General features: G+C 42.3%; 1 pseudogene; it reads left to right on the top strand.

The window, feature by feature from the left end:
• Positions 1 to 1,104: 1,104 nt before the first annotated feature.
• On the top strand, positions 1,105 to 6,404 carry LOC127756880 (uncharacterized; annotated as a pseudogene).
• The last annotated feature ends 6,068 nt before the right edge of the window (positions 6,405 to 12,472 follow it).

Genomic DNA, 12,472 nt, shown 5'->3' with positions numbered 1-12,472 from the left:
TCATAAGCATAAATTAAAAGGGTTAAAATTACTAAACAAACCTATAGTTAATCTTGGGTGATAACATGCGGACTTAATATTAAACTTAAATATCATCTTCTCAGCCCAAAAGAAGTTTAATGTAATCCCTGTAACAATATGAGGTGCAATTATGAAGTGGGAACACATATACAAAGTAAAGTAATCCTAATTCTCTAAAATATTATGTGCAAGTTAAAATCATGGAAAAAAATTAGATACCCAATGTTTAGCACAAGCAATTCACTGTAATATTGGTACAAGTTAATAACTAAGTTTAATACCACAAATTAATCAGTCAAAGCAGAAAACTAAAAGGAATCAAATTAAATTTTAATCGGCTAAAGCCATACTTCATCCAAAAGTACATTTAACTGCTCATAAGTGAACATGGAAAATAATTTATTCAAATACTAGATTATTTATCATGCCTAAATATAATTTTTCTAGAACTTTCCTCCTTGTTTAAGCCTCCTAAAAATTCAATCTAGCTTTCTAATAGCCCATCTTTGTTTAAATTCTGTGAGCAGTCTACCCATTATTTTTAAGTGCAATCAAAGAAAATGGAATGTAGATATAAACATCTACCACCAATAAAATCTACACTAATTCTTCTGGTCCACATATTAAGATATTGAGTTGCAAACTTAGGGGGAAGAAATAATTCCGAAAATTATCCAAAAACTAAGTCTACCCAAACTACTACCCATACCTCTCTTCCTAGCCTAGCTTCCATCGACTTGGCCCCACCTGGCAGCCTCTCCAGGTCGCCCTTCCTCTGTCCCTCATCCTCAGCCGACCAAGAAACACAGAGAGGGAGAGATCGAGAGCTGACCGAGTCCTGGACGCGTCGACGCGTGGTGACGACATGTCGACGCCTTCAAGTCACTGAGTCATGCCTCCATCTCCTCCAGACCAAGTCGCCCAACTCCACACATTACTCTGGAGCTGAAGAAGCCGAGGGAGAGGTCCTCAGCCTCTCCGTCATCCTCAACCTCGCCGCCGGTCGTAGTGACGACGACCTTCGCCATCTCCGTTTGAGTCAAGGTCACCTCCATCTCTTTCGCGTTCCCATCTCTCCACACAATGCCGAGAATTTCCTCTTTTGACCTAAACCCCTCTCGTACAGTGCATCGCCGGGAACGCAAGCCACGCCGACAACGCCCTGGAGCACGCACAGGAGCGCCGCCGCTTCAACCATCGTCGTCGTCCGGCCATTCTCGACCACCTCGGAGCAAGCCGCTGCGCCATCGTCATCGCCTCAACCTCCTCTTCAATACGCCTCAAGAACCCCAGCCGGAGATGTGAAGGACTCGGAGAGCGCATCTTTTCTTCACCGGCACCGATCTAGAATCGCCTCCGCCGTCATCATCGATTACCGCTGCCTCGGTGAGCCATTGTTCAATTCCTTGCGCATACACCATCTCCTTGACCTCACAACTCTCGTGCATGCTTGCTTGAAGCAGCTCATTGTCCCGTTCGAGCCGTCGTCGTTCACCCGAGGAGGAGCGCCGTCGCCGAGCCATTCCACAAGTCACCGCTGCCGTCAAGACCTCGACAACCCTAGCTCGACCCACGGTGAGCATCCTGAAGGCTAGAATACCACATGCATGCATCCTTTTCGTTCGGAATCGACTTCCATGCACACATGTCATGGACCTGGGCTTATGCGGGCTGCTAGCCTCAGCCCACTCGGCTGGGAGCAACTATAAGGAAACAAATCCTACAGAGGAGGAGGCCATCGAACAGATCGATCGAACCGGCAACGGCGGCGGCGGCGGCGGCGGCGACTTGGGCAGCCGGTGGGCTCCCTTGTCGATCTTCCTCTCTACCCTTCCTCTTTCTCTACTTGTCTAGAAGCTGCTAGAATCTTCTACTCAGCTTGTATGCCATAGTTTTCTCCATCTCGATTCCACCTTAATCCTCCATTGGTGTATTGGATACTACCTGTTGAGATTTGAGTGTGGGTTCTTAACAAATTGGTATCAGAGCTGTTCGGTTCACTGGGATTCTTCTCATGGAGGTGTTTGGGAGGCAGTCATTCAAGAGGGAGGAGGAATTGGGTTGGGGAGGTGTTCACCCGAGCAGCGCCTGTCACCTGTTCGATGAAATGCCTAGCCGATATGCAGTGTCCGAAGAAGAAGTTCTTCTCGTCATGAGCAAGGAGAAGGTAACTAGGGAAGAGGCGCTACATTTGATACATGAATTGCGGGATGCTGAGCGCAGAATAGATGAGAAGCTAGATCGGTTATTGGAGATGTTTGGTGTGAAGCTAGATGGGGGAATCAATGGGGCTGAGGAATACAATACTTTCACTGAGGAGCTCACCCCTACTACTGAGGCTGTTGCATCTCCACCACCCCAGGAATCTCCTTCAGCGCCCACCAAGTGTTCGACGGTCGGCCTCAACATCAAGGGTGGCACTGAACAAGCTATGGTTGTATCGCTGACCAACACATGTGTATCCGAGGGTGTTCCAGGATCAGATGCAATAGTTGAAGCCTTCTCACCAAGATCATTCATCAACAGCAAACTCGTCACAGTGATGCCCACAAAGTGTTTGATAATATGTGAGGAGCTATCGACTGGTGGTGAAGAGGATAATGTGGCCACCAACGATTGGGTTGAGTACACTGTGGCTACTACAAGGCTCACATCTATGCCCACAAACTTCAGTTACATGTGGTTCAACTACACTACAATTGCTACCAAAAGTGTCACTGCCTTGGGCTCAATACACATTACTGGATATGCACCATTGCCATCCCGGACAGCCGCAGTTGCAGTGTACAAGGCTAGGGTGTTCTCGGGTCCTCAACCTTCGCCATGGCCTGGTCCATGGTTGAGCCAAGGCAGAAGAGGTGTGGCGAAGTTTCTACCACCTTGGCCATCACCTAATATATGGTGCGGGTGCTTGTTTAGTTTTGGTAATTCTGGCGAGTTATCTCAAAATCACTTCAAGTCGTTTCAGATGGAACAAATGGGAGTCATTGATAAAGAACTTGGTTTGTGCATGATAAGACTAAGGGCATGCTGGAACTTTTGGCATCTTTATTTTTGTTGCAAGCAGCTTTCTACAGAAGCTACCATTGTACATTCACGTGATCAAAGAATCCATTGGCATGCTCAGTGTTGGACTATTCCAATTCCAATTTGGGTTCAGAGCAATATTAGTGATGGACTGTTGAAACCAAAACTACTGCCGGTCAGTTCCCTCTCATGTTAATGTGATGGCTGAGCTAAAGTTATTGCTTGAGCAGTGGAAACTTAAGGTGTTTAGTTCATGGGCTACAAAAGGGCAAGATTTTTACTCTGCCATTTCTTGGGGTGCTAATTGGACAGAGCTTCAACAGTTACTATGCAGATCTGAGTGTATTCTTCAGTGGAATCAATTGAGACAGATGTATGAGCTATTGTTACAGAGGGAGCTGCCGAAACTTGGCTGGAGCATCATTGTCCAATTCAAACCAATTGATCTGAGGCCCTATACACAGTATTTGGGGAAGGAAAATTATTGGGCAAGAGCAACTATCTCCTATGGAAGCAAATATCTGTTAGCAGTCAAAAGGTTATGGGCAAGGTTAAAGGAAGATTACTCTGTTGTTCCTAGTTGGATGAACTGGAATTATGTGAGAAGAATATTGTGGTCTTTGGGATGTTTGTTGTCTTCTAGTGCTACCCATCTAATTAGTGTGGATTGGACTATATCTGAGAGCTGCAAATCATCATGCAAAATAACACTTGAAGATGGTGAAATAGATGAGTACCTGCTGTATACTAAGGACCAAGAATTCTCATATGAGCAATTGATAGTCCATAAAGAGGAGTTTGTTACAGTTTAGGTTTATCAGAGTGCTAGTTTTATCAAAAGTAAGGGCTATAGCATGACTGTCACCATTGCAGCAAGTACCTCATTTACCAACTCTATCCCAGTGCCACTAGCTGGTCAAGTTTGGAAGGAATTCTCATGGACACTGTATTGTTGGAATTGTGGGTTTGTGCGGAAATTACAGTTCTGTTTTGTGGTGTTTCTGATCAGTGTCAAACAAGCTGCGGCTATGGATATCTTGGATAGAAACTTGGAAGAGTCTGATCCAACAAGATTAAAGATGTGGCCTGTTCATCCAAAATATGTTCAGAGGCAGTGCATAAATCAAAGTGATGAAATCTGTCTTAGTGCACCTGATCTACAAATACCATGGGATCCTGGTGGTTCTCATTAAGCGGCTTGGGGACAAGCCTAAATTTAAGGAAGGGGGAATGTCATGGACCTGGGCTTATGTGGGCTGCTAGCCTCAGCCCACTCAGCTGGGAGCAACTATAAGGAAACAAATCCTACAGAGGAGGAGGCCATCGAACAGATCGATCGAACCGGCAACGGCGGCGGCGGCGGCGACTTGGGCAGCCGGTGGGCTCCCTTGTCGATCTTCCTCTCTACCCTTCCTCTTTCTCTACTTGTCTAGAAGCTACTAGAACCTTCTACTCAGCTTGTATGCCATAGTTTTCTCCATCTCGATTCCACCTTAATCCTCCATTGATGTATTGGATACTACCTGTTGAGATTTCAGTGTGGGTTCTTAACAACATGCACTTTCACCCCAAGAACCACCGCCGCTCACACTCGCCATCGGCGCTACTCCGATGTCCTCTAACCAAGAAAACTAGAGTGGAATCGCGAGAGCTTGCTCTTCATTTTATCTCTTGACCTCAACCTCAAACGAGCCACCGTTTGCCGCCGGCGAGCTCGAGATTGAGCTCAGCCATGGCTAGCTCTGCTCTGTCTAGAGCAGAGGGATGACTTCCGTGAATTAGATTAAGTGCAGGGATCCGTTTACAATTGTAGAAACACACTGACATATGGGCCTAGGACTGCGGGTTGATTCCTAGAAACCTCAAGGGCCTTTGTGCATATTGGTCCCTCACAGCCATGTGGACCCCATCCTTTAAAATCTGAAGAATAATTAAGAAAATGCCCAAACAAATATATGTTTAGCAGAAAAATGCACAAAGTTGTAAAATCTATATAAAATCAAATATAACTCATTTTGAAGTGATTCCAGTTGCTGTAGATTCTTGAAGTTATGAACTTTATTCCAGGAGTATAAAACTTGACACTCACTGTACAAATAATGTCTCTAAAATTTATCTAAGATAGGTCATACATAAAACATGTACAAACTTATAAAATACATAGAAAATTCATCTCAACTCATTTTGAAACAAACTCAAAAACTGCAGATTCATCATCATGCACTCTCTGATTAGGTGAAATAAAAGTAATTACTTACTTTGCATCAAATGCCTCTAAAACTATTATATCTAAAATGATTAGTTTTAGATAAGCTAAACTTTAGAAATTCATGTAGAACCCAATTTAGCTTCAATTTGAATAAACTTAAGTTCTGTAGGATCATCAAAACATGTATTTCCATGTTATGAAATAAGATTATATACTTACTGTGTAGTAAAAGTCTCTAAATATTCATATAAGGATTTACTAACATAGAGCAGCCTTTAATTTGTAAAACTTGTAGAAAATTCATTTTTAGTCCAAATGAAATGAACAAAGTTTCCATAGAACCAGCAAATAGTTATCTTAAACATAGTAAAATAAAATTTGGCACCTTTTGTAGAGAACATAGATCAAAACCTTAACTTAGTGAAATAAGAATTTAAACACAGTGTTGTTTAAGTAATACATAAACATGTATAAGTATATATACACTTTAGGTCTAATTAAACCTAAATAAAAACTTGATTGACCAGTGAAACCATCCTCATCCACTAAAACTTAGACAATTTCTAGGTTAATATAATATATTGCTAGTTTAGATTAGAGCATCTCTAGTTTATAAAATATGAATCATAGTAGTAAAGACCATAAACATGTGAAATAAAAATGTTTTAGTTAACCAAAATTTTCCTTTTATTCAACTTAAACAGGAAGTAGCATGTTCTGAACCTATAACTCAAAAGTCATGAACATATAAAACACTATATGCCTAAAACACGTTGTAACTTGTAAAATCTATAAGAAAATCATTATAACTCCAAAAATTGTGAAACCAAATGTGTTAGTCTTAGAAAACACATCTCCACACCCCTGTGAAGTCTAATCTAATAAAAATCACTTTACAAAAGTATTTCATAACACTACCTAAGACTATACTTCTATAAACCGATAAAACTTCTAAAAATTCATAACTCCCTAATGGAATAAGATAAAATAAAAATTCTTTCACCTAAATTCATTTTGGATCAGTACCAACCCACTATGCATAAATCATGCATTTCAGAGCATTTTGAATTTTCAGCTCTTTTAGTGTTTAATTGCATATCGTATCCTTTATCTAGATAATTGCATAATCGGTGAAGGAGTGGATTAGGTGCTAACATTTATCTGATCAAGGCAAGTTTTCTCCTCCCATCCTTTGAACACATTAAATCCCATGATTTGAGGAATGAAAATGTTTGTTTGCAAAGTTGCATGTGAACTTAGACTATATCGGTATTTAAAATTGGGTTAAGGTAGTTATGACCTATTTGCTGCATATCCCACCTTGAATAATTGATCCTCTTGCTATTTGAATAGCTAGAAATGGTTAGAGTACAGTCTTTGTGCTCAAATGGGTTTATATATGCTCTATGTGCAACTACTTGCTTAGCCATGCTTAGAACTATGCAGATGCTCATTCCATCTATAATTAAAATGTGGTTTTGATACTTGAACCTTTGCTGGAATAAAATGAATATGATGGGTATTTGCGAACTAAAATATGTAAAATGTGATTTTATACTTGGGCGGCAAGTGGTGTGCATATGGTGTTAGTTGCATACCGATAGGGGGAGTGTTTGCCCAAGTCCATAAGGACCGAACTTGTGTCACCCATTTAAAGTTATTCGTACATCCACATGTGCTAGTATGGGATGGCCTAAGCTAATTAATCTATTTAGGACTAGCCTTGCATTTTGGTAGGCCGGTGTGTATGAGTTCATATAATTCAGAGGAGCTTCCTATTTACCCCGACGTGGTAGTTTAGGTGACTAAGCGTGTCCAATACAACGGTATTGTGCCATGTGATGGGTTCCCGTCGTGTCCGCCACCACGGCGTTAAGTTTAAGGCGTGGGCCCGCCACTTAATGGTTCTAGGCATATTCCAAGTATGCCTAGGATGGAGGAACACGTATCGTGCTGGTGCAAGGCTAGGCTCTAAGTAGTGTAAAGGCTTCGTTATGACCTCTAGATCACATTCAACATGAAGAGTGTGGTGGAGTCTTGCAAACTTAAAATAAACTAGAGAATTCATATCATGTGGGTAAAGCTGTACAAACTCTGCAGAGTTCTTTAAACTAATCGATTAGCCGTGCTCACGGTCATGAGCGCTTTGGTGATGTGTCATGAGTATAGACTATGTTTTAAAAATGTGATCATGTGACATTGGTTTGAAATTGATAAATGTGTTGAGTTGTGTGTGTGGTGATACATTATGACTTATTGTTAAGTATGGCAATAAGAGATTGATTATGATGGAATTATGATGAACTTAATATTGAAACTTAAAATTTGTTTTGTTAATTGAAGCATCAACTCCTTTACAAAAGAATTGCGAAACAAAACTTGCTTTATGCTGAAATTGAACTACATATTGCCTTTTTATGAATATATGCCTTACATGTAGTATGGTAGGATTGACTTGTGCTTGCCAGTACTTTAATGTACTGACTCTTGCTGTTGATATAACCTTTTGTTTGCAGGTTTAGTCTTAGTCTTTGAGTGATGCGGGTTCCGATTGCTTCTTCTAGGTTGAGAACTTAATGGGGTAAACCCCTAGTCGGTGTGCTTGTGATTGGGTAGTCAAGCTTCCGCTGTTCTCTAATAGGTCTATTTGGCCGGTCGGCCTATGTAATTATTAAGTTGTTGTAAGTCTTAAGTTTCTTTCATCTTAGTTGTGTTTGCTATGTATAATTATTCTTAAGATGAAAGTGTGAATCTAGTGCACATCCTGGGAACTAGATTTACATGAGTATGAGTTAGAAATATTTGAGAGGTTGTAGATCTTTAGCCATTTTTGTCGAGTCTCCTGAATGTGTAACACATCTGGTCGCCGCCTTCGAGTGGTTTGACGGGCACATCTCAGGCTGAAGTTGACTGGCAGGCTAAAGGCTCAGCAATGTCTCCAATATTTCTCTCTCGAGGCGTCGGATGTTTCATTATGCTTGTTCGATGACTTGAATTATTCACTTCATCTCTCAAATATAATGGAAGGTCCGAAGAGCCTACGACACAAATACTACCAAAAATGACTAGTGAAGATTTTCTCATGATCAGACACAGTAGATTTGGGCATGCCATACAAAGAAGCTACTCGATTCAGATAACTTTCAGCCACTTGCAGTGCAGAAAATGGGTGTTTCAATGGCAAAAAATGTGCATACTTAGTAAATCGATCCACCACGACCAAAGTGACATCACTACCTTTAGACACAGGAAGACTCTCAATAAAATCCATAGAGATATCTTGCCAAACCCCTGAAGGAATTGGTAAAGGTTGTAATAACCCAGGATAAGAGCAATGTTCATGTTTGGCCTTCTGACAAACAGTGCATTGCTGAACAAATTCTTCCACTGACTGCTTCAGATCCCTCCAAACAAATAATTTCTTTACTCTCTGATATGTGGCCTGAATGCCAAAATGGCCCCCAATAGCTGAGTCATGGATGGCAGAAATGACCTTAGTATGTAAAGCAGAATTAGTGCCCAGCCAAATCCTGCCCTTCTTCCTGATCAAACCATGAGACAAGGAATAACCCTGGGCATTAGAAGAGGCAACAGCTAATTCAGTGAGCAAGGATTGAGCCTGGGAATCCACCACATAGGAGTTAACCACTTCCTGCACCCACACAGGCTGAACTACTGAAATAGAATGTACATAGAAAAAAATGGCCCACACAAGAAAGAGCATCAGCAGATCAGTTTTCAGACCCCTTTTTTACTGAAATCGATACTGCAGACCAATCAATTTGGTCATAGCCTTCCTTTGCAACTCAGAACCCAAAATCAGATCATCCAAATGACATAGGACTGATGTCTGTTTTGATAACAAAAGGGCCCCCAACAAATATGGTCTCCACTTACCCACAACCATCATGATAGCCAAGAACTCCTTTTCATAAATAGATAAAATCTGATTATTAACTCCCAATGCTTTACTGTAAAAAGCCACTGGATGGCCCTCCTGACAGAGAACAGCACCAATGCCTGAAGAACAAGCATCAGTTTCAATAGTGAAGGGCTTGGTAAAAATCAGGAAGCACAAGAACTGGAGCAGTAGTCATAGCATGCTTCAGTTCATCAAATGCTTGCTGAGACTTATCTGACCACACAAACTTGGTATTCTTCTTTAGTAAGGTTGTCAGAGGTTTTGCCAGGATGCCATAATGCTTAATAAATTTGCGATAATAACTAGTAAGGCCTAAAAACCCCCTGAGCTTAGTGAGATTAGTTGGCACAGGCCACTGCAACATTACTCTAATATTTTCAGAGTCAGTTGCAACACCAGCAGCTGAGATAATATGTCACAAATACTCCAACTGTGGGGCTGCAAAAGAACACTTAGACAACTTGGCACAAAGTTGATGTTGTTGCGGTAACTGTAAAACACAACGTAGGTGATGAAGGTGATCAGCCCAAGACTTGCTATACACCAGTATATCATCCATGAAAACCAAGACAAATCTATGCAGAAAATGGGCAAAAATTGAATTTATGAGACATTGAAAGGTAGCTGGGGCATTGGTGAGACCAAAGGGCATCACACGAAATTGAAAATGTCCATGATGAGTTTTAAAGGCAGTTTTATACTCGTCAGATTCTTGTCTCCTAATCTGATGATACCCACTGCGCAGATCTAATTTAGAAAAGTAAGTGGTACCAGCCAACTCATCAAGTAACTCATCAACCACAGGTAAGGGAAACTTATTTTTGACAGTAAGATCATTCAACCTGTGGTAATCAACACAAAAGCGCCAGGAATTGTCCTTTTTCTTCACTAAAATAACAGGAGATGCAAAGGGACTGCAGCTGGGAGAGATTAACCCAGCAGCTAACATGCCAGAAACTTGCCTTTCTATCTCATCTTTTTGAGCAGGAGAATACCGATATGGTCGAGCATTAACTGGCATAGGATTGGGCACCAATGCAATAGCATGATTCAGAACTCTGTGGGGGAGGCAAGGAATTGATTCCTGAAAAACAGACTGAAATTCTCGTAATAACAACTGAATTTCAGAATCCTGAGAAGAAGAAGATGGCACTGTAACAGATGGTTCCACAGCAGCCATGGCCCAAACATCATTGCCTTTAGTCCATTTCAGAACCTGAACAGCATAAACTTCACTGACAGGACTGAATTTAGGAGGAATCTGCATACCCTGCAGAGAAATCACTGAGCCTTTATAACAGAACTGCAACTGCTTGGCTGCCCAATCACAGGACATAGGGCTGAATTGAGATAAACAGAACTGCAACTGCTTGGCTGCCCAATCACAGGTCATAGGGCTGAATTGAGATAACCAATTCATCCCTAACACCACATCATAACCACCCATATGTAAAACCCTCAAAGGGAAAGAAAACTCATGCCCTTGAATCCACCAAGCAAATTGGGGAACTTGAGCTGAACAAGAGAGAGTCTCCCGATTAGCCACCTTAACAGCAGTAGACTGAAGAGCTATAGTAGGCAATTGTTGTTGAGATTATAGGCATATAATGATTTAATCTATTCCATAAATAAATCATGACATTACAGATGAAAACTAGCATGAACGCATCATTAGATCTACACATGTAAGCTACACAGTATAACATGAACAGATCAAATATGCGCAACATATTGAACACGTACCGAGGTGACAGAAAGACCGGCTGCTTGGTCGAAACTTTTCGCAGGCGTCTACGAAGGCACGAAACACGCGAGCGAAGAGGAAGGCGAGCCGTCGCGAACGAACAGGGAGCAGTCGCGCGTAGCGCTTCCCAAAAACCTTATTGCCGCCTTCTCCCGGTGCAGGACATCGAAGGCAAAGGTTCCGGAGACCTGCTCTCCCGATCGCCGGTGCACGCCGGCGAGCGAGATGGAGTAGTCTACGAGCGACGGTGCAGTACAGAGTAGGAGGCAAACCCTAGATTGATTTCGCGTGTGTTCCGTGAAGACGGCAGGTCGGTTTATATAGAGAAGGGTCGCTTGATCAGGGCGCCCGCACGATCTCTACTGCGCGTAACCGAACCGGATAAGTCGCGCGTAACTTATTCGGACTCCACGCTGTTTGCACGCACCGAATTTTTCGGAACGTTTCCAAAACAAAAACGAATCCGAATTTGTAGCAAAACAAAACTGCAAAAGGAGGCTGCATCTGCGCAAGGGTGAGAAGCCAATTTTTTGGACCATTCGACGCGTACGTCGTGCACGCGCGCCGCCTGCCCTGCCCAGGCGAGGCGAGCGAGCGAGCGCGCGCGTGTGTTTCCCCTCTTCTCTCCACCACACATGCTTCAAGTGGCTAGGAGGGCATCCTCCCTTTTAAGGAGGTCCCCCTCTCCTAGAATAAGCAAGGTGGTACTAAACTCCACATGCATGCCATCCCATGAGGTGGGCTTTTGTGATTTTCCAAAGAATTAATCTTCAAGTGGGCTAAGGCCCATTCATTAATTCCAACAATCCCCCACCAAATCTCAAAATCCCACTGAGATTTGCCTTTTCCAATGTACTGTTTATATACCAGCGGTTCGATGGAGACCGATTAAGGTTGAACATCCACCTAGAACTCCAAGCTACACTTACTCACAACTTGAACAATGGACTACGCCTTGAATTGCAAGTCTTGTGCAAGCAAGTTTCACTCAAAGTCTTATCTGGTACTAGACCGTCTGTAGACTACCCCTCGGGTGGAGCGTATAAGTCATACTCCTAGGTCTTTAGTAAGCTTCCTAGAAGATTCACCCAAAATCTTCATAGACTGCGACCAACAGTTAAGCTCACAAAGGTGAGTTCTTTCAAGAATGCTCTGCAGGACAACATCTTCGCTAATTAAAGCCAACAGAACTCATTAAGGCATAGCCAACCTGCCTTGCAGCTCACGAGAGTACATGCATCTTCACTTGGAGAGGGTATATATTGGTACTCTCCTCTAGTTTACTAATGATTTGTTCTTCCCAGGATCTAATTCACGGGATCTCCGATCACATAGACTGGGTTACCACCATAGTATAACTCACATAGGTCTCAAATCCATCTCCTTCGATGCATTGTCTATCACATTTCGTGATAGTCCCTTCGTGAAGGGATCTGCCAGGTTTCTCGCTGTTTGGATGTAATCCAACGTTATAACTCCGGAGTTTCTTAATTTCCTGACAGACTTCAATCGTCTTTTCACATGTCTAGACGATTTCATATTATCCTTA

The sequence above is a fragment of the Oryza glaberrima genome, chromosome 12 (assembly GCF_000147395.1).
Source record: "Oryza glaberrima chromosome 12, OglaRS2, whole genome shotgun sequence".
NCBI classification, from domain to species: domain Eukaryota; kingdom Viridiplantae; phylum Streptophyta; class Magnoliopsida; order Poales; family Poaceae; genus Oryza; species Oryza glaberrima.
This window is presented reverse-complemented; position numbering and strand designations above follow the sequence as displayed.